At 45.3% G+C, this 12,964-nt stretch overlaps 1 pseudogene; it reads right to left on the minus strand.

The window, feature by feature from the left end:
• Positions 1–7,155: 7,155 nt before the first annotated feature.
• LOC118711825 lies at positions 7,156–7,461 on the minus strand (annotated as a pseudogene).
• Positions 7,462–12,964: the final 5,503 nt, after the last annotated feature.

Below are 12,964 nucleotides of genomic sequence, written 5' to 3' on the forward strand. Positions count from 1 at the left end.
GTGGAAGAACCATAATGCTTAGAGATGGGTTTGCTCTGCCCACAGATGGGGGTGGGGCTTCAGTGATGTTGGAGCAACTATGCCTATAGGTCCATTCCTGTTGGATAGCCACTAAACCCTTGGATGGCCTCCTAATCCAGCAAGAGCCCAGGGACTTGGTACTATTCTGCCAACTGCCCTGCCAAACCTAGGGCCTCCTTCAGCTCCAGCAAGTGGTATTTGAGCAATGCCAGTAACTTTGGGGTGGCCCTGGACAATCATGGAAACCAAGAAACAACACCATATCCACACCCACTTTCTGTACTCTGACAGTCTTGCTTTTTCGGTTTGATCATTTTCAACTATTCACTATCACATAGAATCAGTTCATATACTTGCAGGAGCCTCAAAGTTGCCAAATTGTCCTGTAGGATGCATCTTGTCCTGTGGTCCATATGGTGAGCATCTTGCTGCTCTTGCCCACAGCCATGGATCCTGGGAGAGCATCTATTCTGAACTGTTTGCAGAGGAGAGGGGGTAGACATGTAGTTGAGCTTAGGTAGGAGCTTGTGTCAGAGAGGAGCCAAGGGTACCCACCTTCTCCCCTTAGCAGGTGCCTTCATCACTTTTTTTTCCTCTCAGACATCTGTGGTGTGGCCCAGCTTGACCCTCTGAGCTCTGTTTGCTCTGCTTTAGGAGCCTCAAGCCTGCATTTGGGAAGCAGGGTGAATTTGGGAGCCTGGTCAGATCTTCAGCCACCCTTCTCAGCCACAGGCAAAGAGAAAGGGTAGAGTTTTCAGTCTGATACTTGGATTGTTCTCAGCCCTGTTAATCAGTTTTTTCACCTGAGAAAATGAAGAGGGGGTGGAGTGGGATATTAGTTATTATATCTCTCATGGGACTATGTTGGGATTTCATAAAATAATATGAAAATGTCTTATAGCAGTCACCCACCATGAATTGCTGGTTACTACATGACTTCACATAGGTCTGGAGGATTTGGGTGGCAATTTGGGTCACAGACTGCAGGTTTGGGGCCCCACCTCGTGTTCTGGGGTTGCCATCAGATTCAAGAAGGGTAAAAAAATAATTTTTACTTCTCTTCCAGGACTGTGGGCAATGCTGGTTAGGTTTTTGACTCTCAGTGCCTCCTCAGGGCCTGGCTCACAGCAGGGTCATGGAGAGTGTTTATGGAGCTGGCAGGCACTTAACGTTTCAGGGCTGTAACTGATGCCCCTGCTCAGGGTTTCCTTTGGCTGAAAGCAGATCTCATTTGGGGTGTTTGGCTTGTTAAATCTTTGTCTGCCTCTCCATATCTATTCTTAGTCCTTTGACTTAGAAGTTTAACTGCTATGGATTGCCTCATGGTCTTCCTTGCCCTCTGGCTTCTCAATGGGCAGCACCAGCTAGAAGTCAGAGGGCAAGAGGATAGAGAGGTCCGGATATGTATTTGTTTCTCCATTCCCTGCCCGGCCAAAACTTTGGCAATGTCTGCATTCCTCTACTCAAGGCTATTGGATAGCTGTTCTGTAGCTTTGACTTTCACTGGTCCAGCAATGCTGTTTCCTCTACTGGCCCTTCAGGCCCAGGGGCAGTAGCAGCTTCCCACTGCTGCTGTCTTCTAGGCACATCACTGTTCCTTGTTGGACACAGAATGTCAGACATTATACCCATGTTTCTTCTCTAAACTCTCTTCAATTAACCTTTTGCTATGTCCTGCATTTCCCACGAGCACCCTGACTGACAGAGGTGGATGCCATCAGATGCGGACCCTCACTCTCAGAGTCACTTCTGGGGTTCAGTGGTGCCAGGCCCTGAGCTTCTATGGGGGAGACCACAGAAGCTCAGGGTAATAGGTAAGTGAGGGCAGTGGCTGAGGTATCACTCATTATATACCGCAGTCTCAGTCTAAGGAGGCAGGAGATGATTGATAGATGGGCTGAACTATCTCAAAGGACAGGTAGGTCATATTTGGCTCCAAATAGAGTTAGACCATCAAAGGGTCCTCAAATGCTTTTAAATCCTAATATTGACCACATTGACCCCATAATCAGGTCAATTTCGGACTAAGAATCATATGGCCATTACTTCCAATGCACATTCATTCATTTACTCATTTAGGCATTCAACAAACATTTCCTGAGCACCTACTATGTGCTGTGCACTGTGCTATGTCCTGAGGACTCCAAAATAAATGGTCTAACACTATCCTAGTATCAGTGGTCCTCAAACTTTTTAAAGTGGGGGCCAGATCACGGTCCCTCAGAGAACTGGAGGGCCGGACTATATGAACTACTAATTCCTACTGTAACACCTCGGCTGCGCTCACTGCCCAAAAAACCTGGCGGGCCGGATCAGACTCCTCTGCGGGCCGCATGTGGCCCGCGGGCCGTAGTTTGAAGAAATAAGGAGAAATAAGCTGTGTATGCCCATACAATTATACAGTCAGCATAATAATGAGAGAAAGAGATAAAGTACTGTAGGAATTCAGGGGAGAAAGGAAATCAGATTCCCCTCTCCTGAATTTTGGATGGATATAATCACATAAATCAATAAATTGGATAGTATAGCCAAGAGCTGATTGTTTACCTATTAAGTAAACCAAAAGGGAGACCTAATTTTATTGCTATCTTATTATGTCACAGGCACTTCATAACCATACTCTCAAACCTCCTGGTAAACACAATTCTCCCCACTGTGCCCAGCAAGTTCCAGATTGCAGGTATGTCTCTCCCCAGTCTATTCTACATCCACATATTACAAATTGCTTCCACCCATTTCCCAGAGGAGAAAAGGCTGAATAGAATGTTCTGTCTCCATCCCAATGAAGGTCATAGAGTAGAGTACTAGCCAGTTGTAACTAAACCTAAACAGGGAAAACAGGGCTTTCCTGCCATGATTGCAACCTGTGGTTGCCTCAGGTTATTTTACAGCATTGGTCAGAACCAGAGTGTGATGGTTAATGTCATGTGTCAACTGGGCTAAAGGATGCCCAGGTAGCTAGTGATACATTATTTCTGGTGTGTCTCTGAGGGTCTTTTCTGAGACTGGCATTTGAATCAGTTAAATGAGTAAATAAAGAAGATTGTTTTCACCAATGCAGGTTGGCATCAGACAGTCCATTGAAGGCCCTGATAGAACAAAAAGATAGAAGATGGGAACCATGTAGGTTCTTGGGCAAGTAGGACCTACATCTTGGTTCTCAGACTTTTGGACTTTTGGTCCTTACAACCCTGCTCCCTTGGGCCATCAACTTACAGATGGTAGATCTTGGACTTGTCAGCCTCCGTAATCACATGATTCAGTTCCTCATAATATCTATCTATCTATCTATCTATCTATCTATCTATCTATCTATCTATCTTAGTCATATTAGTTTTGTTTTTCTGGGTAACCCTAACACACAGTGATAGTCTGTGAAAACAAAACCGACCCAGTCTGCCCTTCTACCTCCTCTTTGGGGAAGGTCTGGTCCTATCTTTGCTCCCTTTCCTTCCACAACAGGACCTAGCCTCTGGTGGCCCCTCCCCTCCACCACCGCCCACTGTGTGAAGCATGATGACAAAATGACAAAAACATTCTCAAGGAAATGAGCTACCCTGCTCACAGAGGCCACAGCAAGTGTCAGAGAAAGCAGGGTTTGGAGTTATTCATTCTACCTCCATGGAATGAGTCCAAATCTGTGCTGGCTCGCTCCCCCTTCCTGTTTTTAAATCCAGACACTTGCTATCACTGTATGGACCCCAAGGTGGTGCAGAATCTTTACAGGCCGCTCATCCTTGGTTTTTATTTCAGCAAGAGTAGGCTGTTTCTCTTTTGCCTTCAACCAGTACTCATCAGCAGATCAAGGGGGAGAGAGCATGGCATTTGCAGTCTGAAGGGCCATTAAGGCTTGAGGCATTCATAACCCTGAGGCCAAGAGACAAATACCCTTTGGACCCATGCCCAACTTCGGACTTCTTTGTTCAGGGGCTTTCCCGGCCTTGCCTGTCTTTGCAGGGTAGCCGTGCTCAAGCGTGCTCCCAATCTTGGCTCCTTCCTCCTGTGAATAGAACCATTGTCCTCCTGTAACAGTATAGATTCATTAGCCTGTTCAGAACTATACAAAAGATTACATATGGTATGATTTTTTAAATATATATAGATATATAGTTAAGGATTCTTTAGGCTTTGTGAACTCTTGCTGAGCCATGGTTGTAGATGCATTAGGTAGTGTAAAGAAATGCCATTTCCCTATTGTGTGTGTATTTTAGGTACTGTTGTCATGGCAATATCCCCACTTGGGTGTTACTCTTCTTAGACCCTTCATTCCATCCTGCTGGTTGATCTTGGGTGGTCGCCACTTTCACGACATCTTGCCCCTGCTCAGAAGTTTACCAGGTTCCTGCCTGAGGTGACTGCTTTATTTATGACCCCATCTCCCCAAAACAGGCGATGCCATCACTCCTGAGATTTAGGTGTTCACGCCATCAAGCAATGCTCTGCTCCCAAAGCTGCTGCAGGCCTCGCCCTGCTCTATCAATGCACATCTTCCCACCCCGCAAAGTCCCACCTGGAAGTTTTGGTCAAATTCTCCAGATGCCATAACCAGTCTCTCCTTTTAGGAACCTGTGCTGGATTTAGACTTAACATCACATGGGTTGGAATGCAGTTGGCATCCAATTGAGTCCGGGTTTTCAACACTGGCTGAGAGTCAGCTGGGGAGCTTTAAAAGAAACTGAAAACCTTTTTTAAATACTAAAAGTTGTTTGGGCTGAAGCCGGTTTGGCTCAGTGGTAGAGCGTCGATCTGCGGACTGAAAGGTCCCAGGTTCAATTCCGGTCAAGGAAATGTACATTGATTGCGGGCACATCCCCAGGAAGGAGTGTGCAAGGGGCAGCTGGTCGATGTTTCTCTCTCATCGACGTTTCTAGCTCTCTATCTCTCTCCCTTCCTCTCTGTAAAAAATCAATAAAAAATAAAAAATAAAATAAAAGTTGTTTTGGCCTCAGGCCAAACCATAGACTCTGAATTTCTGAAGGTGAAGTCTGGATGTCAGTTCTTTCAAAAGCTTTCCAGGTGTTAAGGGCTGAATTGTGTTCCTATACCTCCACTCCATCCTGCCACAGTCATACACTAAAATCCTCCTCTCCAGTACCCAGTGCCTCAGAATATGACTGTATTTGGACATGGGATCTTTCAAGAGGTAATTAAGTTAAATAAGGTAATTTATTAAGGTGGTCCTTATCCAGTATGACTGTATCTGTATAAGGAGAGATCAAGACACAAGCACACACCGAGGGAAAATCATGTGAAGACAGTCATCTATAAGCCAAGGAGGGAGTCCTCAGAAAAACCAACCCACTGATACCTTGATTTTGGACTTCCAGCTCCCAGAACTATGAGAAAAATTCCAGCCTGTGGTATTTTTTTTTTATCAAAGCCCTAGCCAACTAATATATCAGATGATTCCACTGCACATCCAGGGAGCAAGCCTTCTTCTAGTACCCTGATCTCCACACCCCACCTCCCAGCTGGATCATAATCTTCCTGGAGGCAGGGGAGGAACTGTATTTTTTGATTCCTCTGTGCATAGCAGGCTACTGACCCATCGGTAACTAACAGCTTGTTATGCCAAAAGACATGGCCTCCTTCTCTTCATGGTTCTTTACTCTAATGCCCCATTATACTTGGAGATGCTTTGGACTCCCCCACCCCAAAGTTTTTCATGCTTATCATCTTGGCCAATTTTACATCATAAACAACTTGTATCATTTTCTGTTAAATGCCTATTTTTGTTCCAGGGATCCTAGCCTTAGTTGGTATGTTTAACATTTTCTCATATTTTGGGTAAACATCTGACTCTTTTGACCCTCTTTATGTAGTAAAGTGAGTCCACATGCCACTTCCACCAATGATTTGCCATCTGATAGGATTTTAAATCTTATTCAGGGATACCCCTGATCTCACCTACCTCCCATCTCTCTGGAGTCATCAAAGTCTCTTCCCCCTGTGCATTCAGGAGAGAACCTTGCCAAGGCTTCGTCCACCTCCACATGCCTATAAGACCATCATGCCTAGGAGAGCCCCTCTTTTCAGAAACTGGATGGTCTTGCAAACCACTGAACTTGGGGTCTGGAACTGAACCTGGAGGTCATTTTATATACTTACGGGAAACTGGGGCCCAGCCAGAGGTGGAAAGTTATTGGCCCATGGTCATAGCACTAGGCAGTGGCCAGGCCCGTGTTGGAGGCTGTCTGTCTAATAATGCAGAGATCTTTTCTGTGACCCACACTGCTGTCCTGCAGATGGGGATTTCCTCTCTTGGGAAACAATGTGAGCATAAAGCAAAAGCAAAAGCAAAACCCTCCATTCTCCAGAATTTTTTTCCAAGCCAAACTGTATCCAGCTTTATTAAAGATATGTTTTATAAACAATCATGGCATTTTAGGCTGGACATGGGCAGGCAATCACTAACAGTATACAACAACTTTCAAGCTCCCTTCTTTAATGAACTACCAAAAATCCGAAAGCCACTATAAAACTCAATTAAATCTTTATCTGATGCTCTGAACAGGGAAAGTTTAGAGGGTTAACATTTCGCATTAAGCATGCTGTTTAACAACTTTTCACAAGTCGACCCTGACTTTCAGGAAATGAAATTAAAATGGCAGAATATCAATCTGTAGATCCACAATCTAAAAAAAGACCTGCTGCTCTTTTGAGGAATGCCATTTTAATGGTGATATCAGAAAGTCTAGATTGCCCATTATATTAGTAATCAATTTTGGGGGGGTCAGGTCTCAATAGGTATCTGAGCTTATGAGAGACAACGTCTATGCTTAAAGTGGAGAGGGAGAAAGGGGCATAAAAATGAATTTTAGTTTCCCCACACCACAAGGTATTTGTGCCAAAGTGTCTAATGTGTGTCAGCCTCAAGGGATCCTAGGAACCAAGAGGAAATCTCTCAAAATTAGAAGGGAAAGTTTTTTCCCCCATGTCAATCCAGCTTTGGAGACAATCTACGAATAGTGTATGTTCTCCCCCCATAAAACAACAATGAAGTGTTCTGTGTGCTAACAACAAACCAAAAAAAAAAAAGTAAAACAAAATTATGAATTTTTATAAAACTTGATAAAAAATAGTATTTCAAACTGAACAGACACCAGCGATACACAATTATAAAAAATGCACACTTCATTTGGCTTTCTGTGCCTGGTCTGTTTTGGCATCTCCATTTTCTGCAGCGTTATTCCCATCCTTGCCAACATCAGCTTTCCCCTTTTTCCCTTTGGGTACCTTCTCTCCCTTCTTTGCAGGGGCCTCTTTAGGCTTGGGTTCTGGCTTTGGAGGATCAGGTTTAGCTTATAACCTGGCAGATCTTCTCTGTGGTTTGTCCTTCACCTTGGCTTTATCTCCTTTAGCATCCCCTTCAGCCTTTCTCTTGGGCGTGATGGCCGTGGTGGTGGGATGCCTAGGCTGGATGCAGGAATGCAGCAGCATGTAGGCTTTAGTGGCTCCAAGGGGGTGGTTCTCACGTTTTTCTGTTCTCTAAAATTTGCCTTGAAGTTTTCTCTCCATCTGTCCTTTATTGCCTCAAACTTTATATCACTTTCTTCACTTGAATGCCAGTGATGGCCCAGATTGGTCATCGCTGACATGCTTCATCTCTCACCTCTGCTGTGGTCACGTCCAGCTCCCCATGTAAGCAGTGATGGCCATGTACACTCTGCAGGGGGATGGGGCAGGAGTTGTTAGATAAAGATGTCAGGTCAACTTTCCAAGGGGCTAACTCACTAAGTGTCTCTGCTTTTCTTCCTCCTCTTACTGGAATGAGGATGAGTGGGAAAAAGAAGGGCACAGAGCTGGAAGAAAGCAAGACAGGGTTCTGACTCCCAGCTCTCCACATTCTACTCCCATCTTGGGCTCAAGGGAAGGAGTTCCAGCAGTGGGGGAGGAATATCTAGATAAGGTGAGCGATATTCCAACAGCAAAGGGCTTTTGTCCAGCCAAGATACATGACTGAACTCTAAAGGAGACCTCTATTTGGACTCCCCTGACCCTACTCCTGCTCAAGATAGGGCTTCATCAAGGTATGTTTGGAGAAATTTATCAGAGGAGGTTCTGATGCTCAGCTTTCCTGAGCCACTTGGGTGGTCAGGACCCTGCAGGAGCTCAGGGGATGATTGGAAGCTGTGATCTTGGTGACTGGGGAAGGAGACCATTAGTTTCAGGCTAAGTGAATCCCAGTCAAACTGCAGGACCTACAGTAGCTATCTTGTGATGATAAGAAAATTGTAGGAAAATGAGCAGTAAGGCCAACTAGGTAGAAATATGGAAGATGCCAGAAACTTTAATGGCATCATGGAGCTTTTGTATCAGCTCAGAGTGTCTATCTCCAGCTTTCTTTTATGTGAGAGATAAATAAAATTTTACCTGGATTACATTATTTTGGGAGGAGGTTCTCTGTTACTTGTAGTTAAGGCAAATTCTGATACAGCAGTCATCTTGGGATCACTCTAGTTGTTTAAAAGTTGTTTTCTAAGTTGAGCTGAGATCAGGCTCAGTGTCCTAGGAAAGCCCTGGCCATTAATAACTCCTAGTTCTGCCCTCTAGGGTCACCCCAAAGAAATCTAGTCCCTTCCTTCTCTCCAGCATTGACTTATTCATCTTTGCTCCAATGCTTTCACTTGCAATTATATGTTTGTTGGACCACAGGTCCCCTTGGTTATTTTCTCAGCTGCTCAGGCCCATGGACAGCCTGAGAGTGTGCATCTCGTCTATGCACTTCACAGAGTCTCCCAGCTACCTCCAGCCTATGGCAATGGTTGGATTCCAATTTTCCTTGCCTGTTCCCTCCATGCACTAGCCCATGGTTGGGCAAGAAGAGCTTTCTGCCCTGGGGTTATCCTGTCCCCATTTTATTACTATCTTACTCTTTTTGGACTGTACTCCCCACCTTATTCTTACCACTGCATGATCTCACGAGCATCGTTCATTCAGCAGTAGGGACAGACCCAGTAGTACTTACTGCATACAAGGAGCTCGGACATCCCACTTAGCATATTCCACATTGCATTTTAAGCCCTGTAAATCTAGGCCATCTCATTAGCCTACTTCCCTTGTTGATAAGCTATCTAGAGAATATTAGCAAAGTGTGTGTGTGAATTTAGTGGGGGATTCACAGGAAGGGGGATACAGGAAGATACTCTAATGCTGGTTTTGTGTTTATTTGTTTTTAGGCAGGGTTTCCAATGATTTTAGTTCCTGTGTCAATCTCAGGGTTCTTCCAATCTTAAGTCTCTTTTCCTGAGTTGTCATGGATATGCTCTTCCTTTATCACCACGATGAAAGGGAACCATTTTTTAAAAACTTTTCCCAGTAGTTATAGGTTGAACTAGAGAGAGAGAGTCTATATTCACAAACAGGATCTCTTTTTTTCTTCCTAAGCCACATCAGCAGCATATATTGGTCAGCCCAGAGCTTCATGGTCTTTTTCTCTATTGTCCCTCCTCTTAGTTTCTTAATCTCCAAGGACTACATCAAAGGTTCTTTTATGGATTGTTGAAACTTCTACTCTTTTAGCAAATTTCTACTACACAGCACAGTGTTATCAACTATCATCCTCATGTTTTACATTAGATCCTCAGACTTAGATAAAAGGTTCTTAACCTGGGCCTTCTGAATCTCTGGGGTAGGGAGCTCCTATGGGTGGGTTTCAAAGGCCCATGAAATTATATGCAATACTTTGTGCATTTGGGAATGTGCTCATTTTTCTGGATGGGGGTGTCCTTCATGGTTTTCACAATTGTGAAAAAGGAGCGTTTTACCTGGAAAGCTTTAAGAACTAATGCCTTTGATCTTTTCTCAAGAGGTCTTCCAGACTCAAAGGTAATCATTTATAGCAGAGCATCCTGTGCTATCTTTTCCTACAAATTCCTAGTCCGACCTCAGCAACCCTTTAGTTTAGCACCTGTATTTTATGATTAAAGTAACTAAAATGCAGAGAAGTCAAGTAGATTGCCCACAGTCATCAGCTAGTTGCTGGCACAGCCAAGGTGGCTGAGCCAGGGACAGTCACGTACCAAAGGGCGAGTACTTCTGTTTTCTCCCCTGGATTATAAATTCCATGGGGCATGAGCCCATCTCTCCACATTGTGCCTCATTCTCTGTGTCTTACCAAATATCCGTCACATAATAGGCATCAATGTTTGTGACTAGGTTGCTTTACACCAATTATTCAAAAGCCTTCCTCTCATTAGACCCTCCTTTCTCTCCCTCTGTTTACGCTGTTCCTGAATCCACTACTCAGAACCTTGAGCCCAGGGAGTGCCCAATCTGCCATGTGGAGCCAGTGTGGTGTTTTCCTCACCCCCCCCCCCCCCCCCCCCCCCCACACACACACACCATTTCTGACTCAGGGAAGTCTTCATCCACCAAATTGCCTTTCTTAAAGGACAATTCATTCCCTTCCTTTCTAAGGCTGAATAATTTCATCATGTGAATGTACCACATTTGGTGTCTCCATTCGTCAATGGATACTAAGGTTGCTCCTACCCTTTGGCTATTTTAAGTAATGCTTCTATAAACATAGGAGTGCAAGTATCTGTCCAAGATCCTGATTTCAGTTCTTCTGGGTGTGTACCCAGAAGTGGAATTGCTGGATCACATGGTAATTCTACTAGTATATCTAATTTTTGAGGAATTGTTATACTATTCTCCATAGCACTGCACCATTTTACATTCCAATAAGCAAAATTTCTACATCCTTGTCAATATTTGTTGCTTTCTGTTTGTTTTTGTTCTTAAAATACTCACCCGAGGATATGTTTTTATTGATTTTTTGGAGAGAGAGGCCTGGCGAGAGAGAGTAAAATCATTGACTGGTTGCCTACCATACATGCCCTGACTGAGGATTGAATGTGCCCTGTCCGGGAATCAAACCCACAATGTTTTGGTGTACAGGACAATATTCCAACCACCTGAGCCACCTGGCCAGAGCTGTTTTTCTTTTTTGTTTTGTTTTTAGTTTTTTCTTTCTAACAATAGCTATCCTGATGGATGTAAAGTGGTATCTCATGGTCCTCTCCTCTTTCCTAGGAGTCACACTTACCCGTTTGATCATCATGACATGACGATCAGGTTGCAAACTTGCCTCAGTGCCGTGGCTTTATCATGGATATGTGTACAGCCTGTGCTTGGCTCTTTGTCATACTGCATTTCACTGACTTTTTTTAAAAATATATTTTATTAATTTTTTACCGAGAGGAAGGGAGAGAGATAGAGAGCTAGAAACATCAATGAGAGAGAAACATTGACCAGCTATCTCTTGCACACTCCCCACCAGGGATGTGCCTGCAACCAACATACATGCCCCTGACCAGAATCGAACCTGGGACCCTTCAGTCCGCAGACCGACGCCCTACCACTGAGCCAAACCGGTTTCGGCTGCATTTCACTGACTTTAATACACATGTTTTCTCCCCATGTTTTAATATCTCAGAAGTCAGGATGCACCTACCTATAAATAGCATGTCCTTATCTTAGTTTGCCACCATTTTTTTCTTTCTTCTTGGCTCATAAAATAGTGTTGCTCCTTGGCAAACTGGAGACACTAAAAGCCGGTGCTGGAAATGGTCTAGACCTCATACTGCCTGTGTAGACCCGTGTGGCAGAGGAGGAGCCGCTGCTAAGCACAGTGGTTCTGGTGCTTTCTAAAGGCTGCATGTCATAAGCATTTTCTTCTGGGGACATGTACTATTCACATCATGGTAGCTGTCCACGTGTAATATCAATCACCCTTCACCTTTGGCCATGACACTCCCCCCGCCTTCCGGCTCACTCCCTCTTAGGTTTAGCCTTAGTGTCATTGCCTTAAAGTTTTCTTCTGCTCCCCCCACCCCCTAGCCTCCACCCTGCCTGCAGGCTTCTCTCACTGTATTTCTTCTCTTCCTGAACCCATCGCTCTTACTGCCTGCCCCTGCCTCCAGCCCCTCACCCTGGCCTCACTCACTTCCAGGGCTGGTGACAAAGCTATTTCCTCCCCTGCAGGCCCACCCTGCTCAATTCCTCCCACTGCCCCTGTCACCTTTCGGAGCATTTCCTGTGACTTCTATTTTTTCCTCCTTTTGCCCCTTAGTCTGTTTTTCTCTGTCTCCCTCCCCCACCCACAAACAGCTGGGATGCCTTCTCGGTTTTCTTGTCCTGCTTCCTCCTGAAATCCCCTGGCAGCCTTCTCTCATCCTTTGCTGACCTACATCAGTCCCACGATGGTCTGACTTTGCTGTGGACCCTGGAGTTTGCTGGCACCCCTTTAGCATCAATGATTCATCCCCCCAGTCCCCATTTGCAGTCTTAGTGCTCACCTATTCCCTGAGCTCCTGCGTGATCCAGTCCATACCTCCTGGCACCCAGGTAACTCCGAAAAGCTGAACAGAGAGCCTCCTCTAACCCACTCTGCCCAGCACACCTGGATGAGGCCCTATCCCAAGTGGGAGTGGGGAGTCCAAAAGGAGGTCTCCTTTAGAGCTAGTCATGGGGGTGGCTGAACAAAAGCCATCTGCTGTGGGAGTATCTCCCACCTTATCTGGTGGTGGGACTTTTTCCCACCACCATGGGCACTCCCCCACCAGACCCCAAGCTGGGAGTGGAGAGTGGAGAGCTGGGAACCAGACCCTCCTTGCTGTCCTCCAGCTCCAACACCTTCTTTTCATTGCCCCTTCTCCCTGACTCCTTGCACTTAAGAGCCAGGCTTCTCACCTCCATAGCCTTCTCTTACTGTCCTCATTCCCGCTGAGAGTTAATGCGGGAAGGGTTATCTCCCATCTACAGTGAGTGGGGGTCTTGACCCTGTGGCCACCTAAAAAATGGTGGCAAACTAAGATAAGGACATGTGTTCATGATATGGCAAAGGGGACTCAGGTCATCCTCTCTCTGGGCCAGGCCTGCTACCTAGTAGCTTGTCTTGTTAAAGAGACCAAGTCCTTTCCTGCTCCTGCTTAAGGAG

The sequence above is a fragment of the Pipistrellus kuhlii genome, unplaced genomic scaffold, assembly GCF_014108245.1.
Source record: "Pipistrellus kuhlii isolate mPipKuh1 unplaced genomic scaffold, mPipKuh1.p scaffold_m20_p_8, whole genome shotgun sequence".
Classification (NCBI taxonomy): domain Eukaryota; kingdom Metazoa; phylum Chordata; class Mammalia; order Chiroptera; family Vespertilionidae; genus Pipistrellus; species Pipistrellus kuhlii.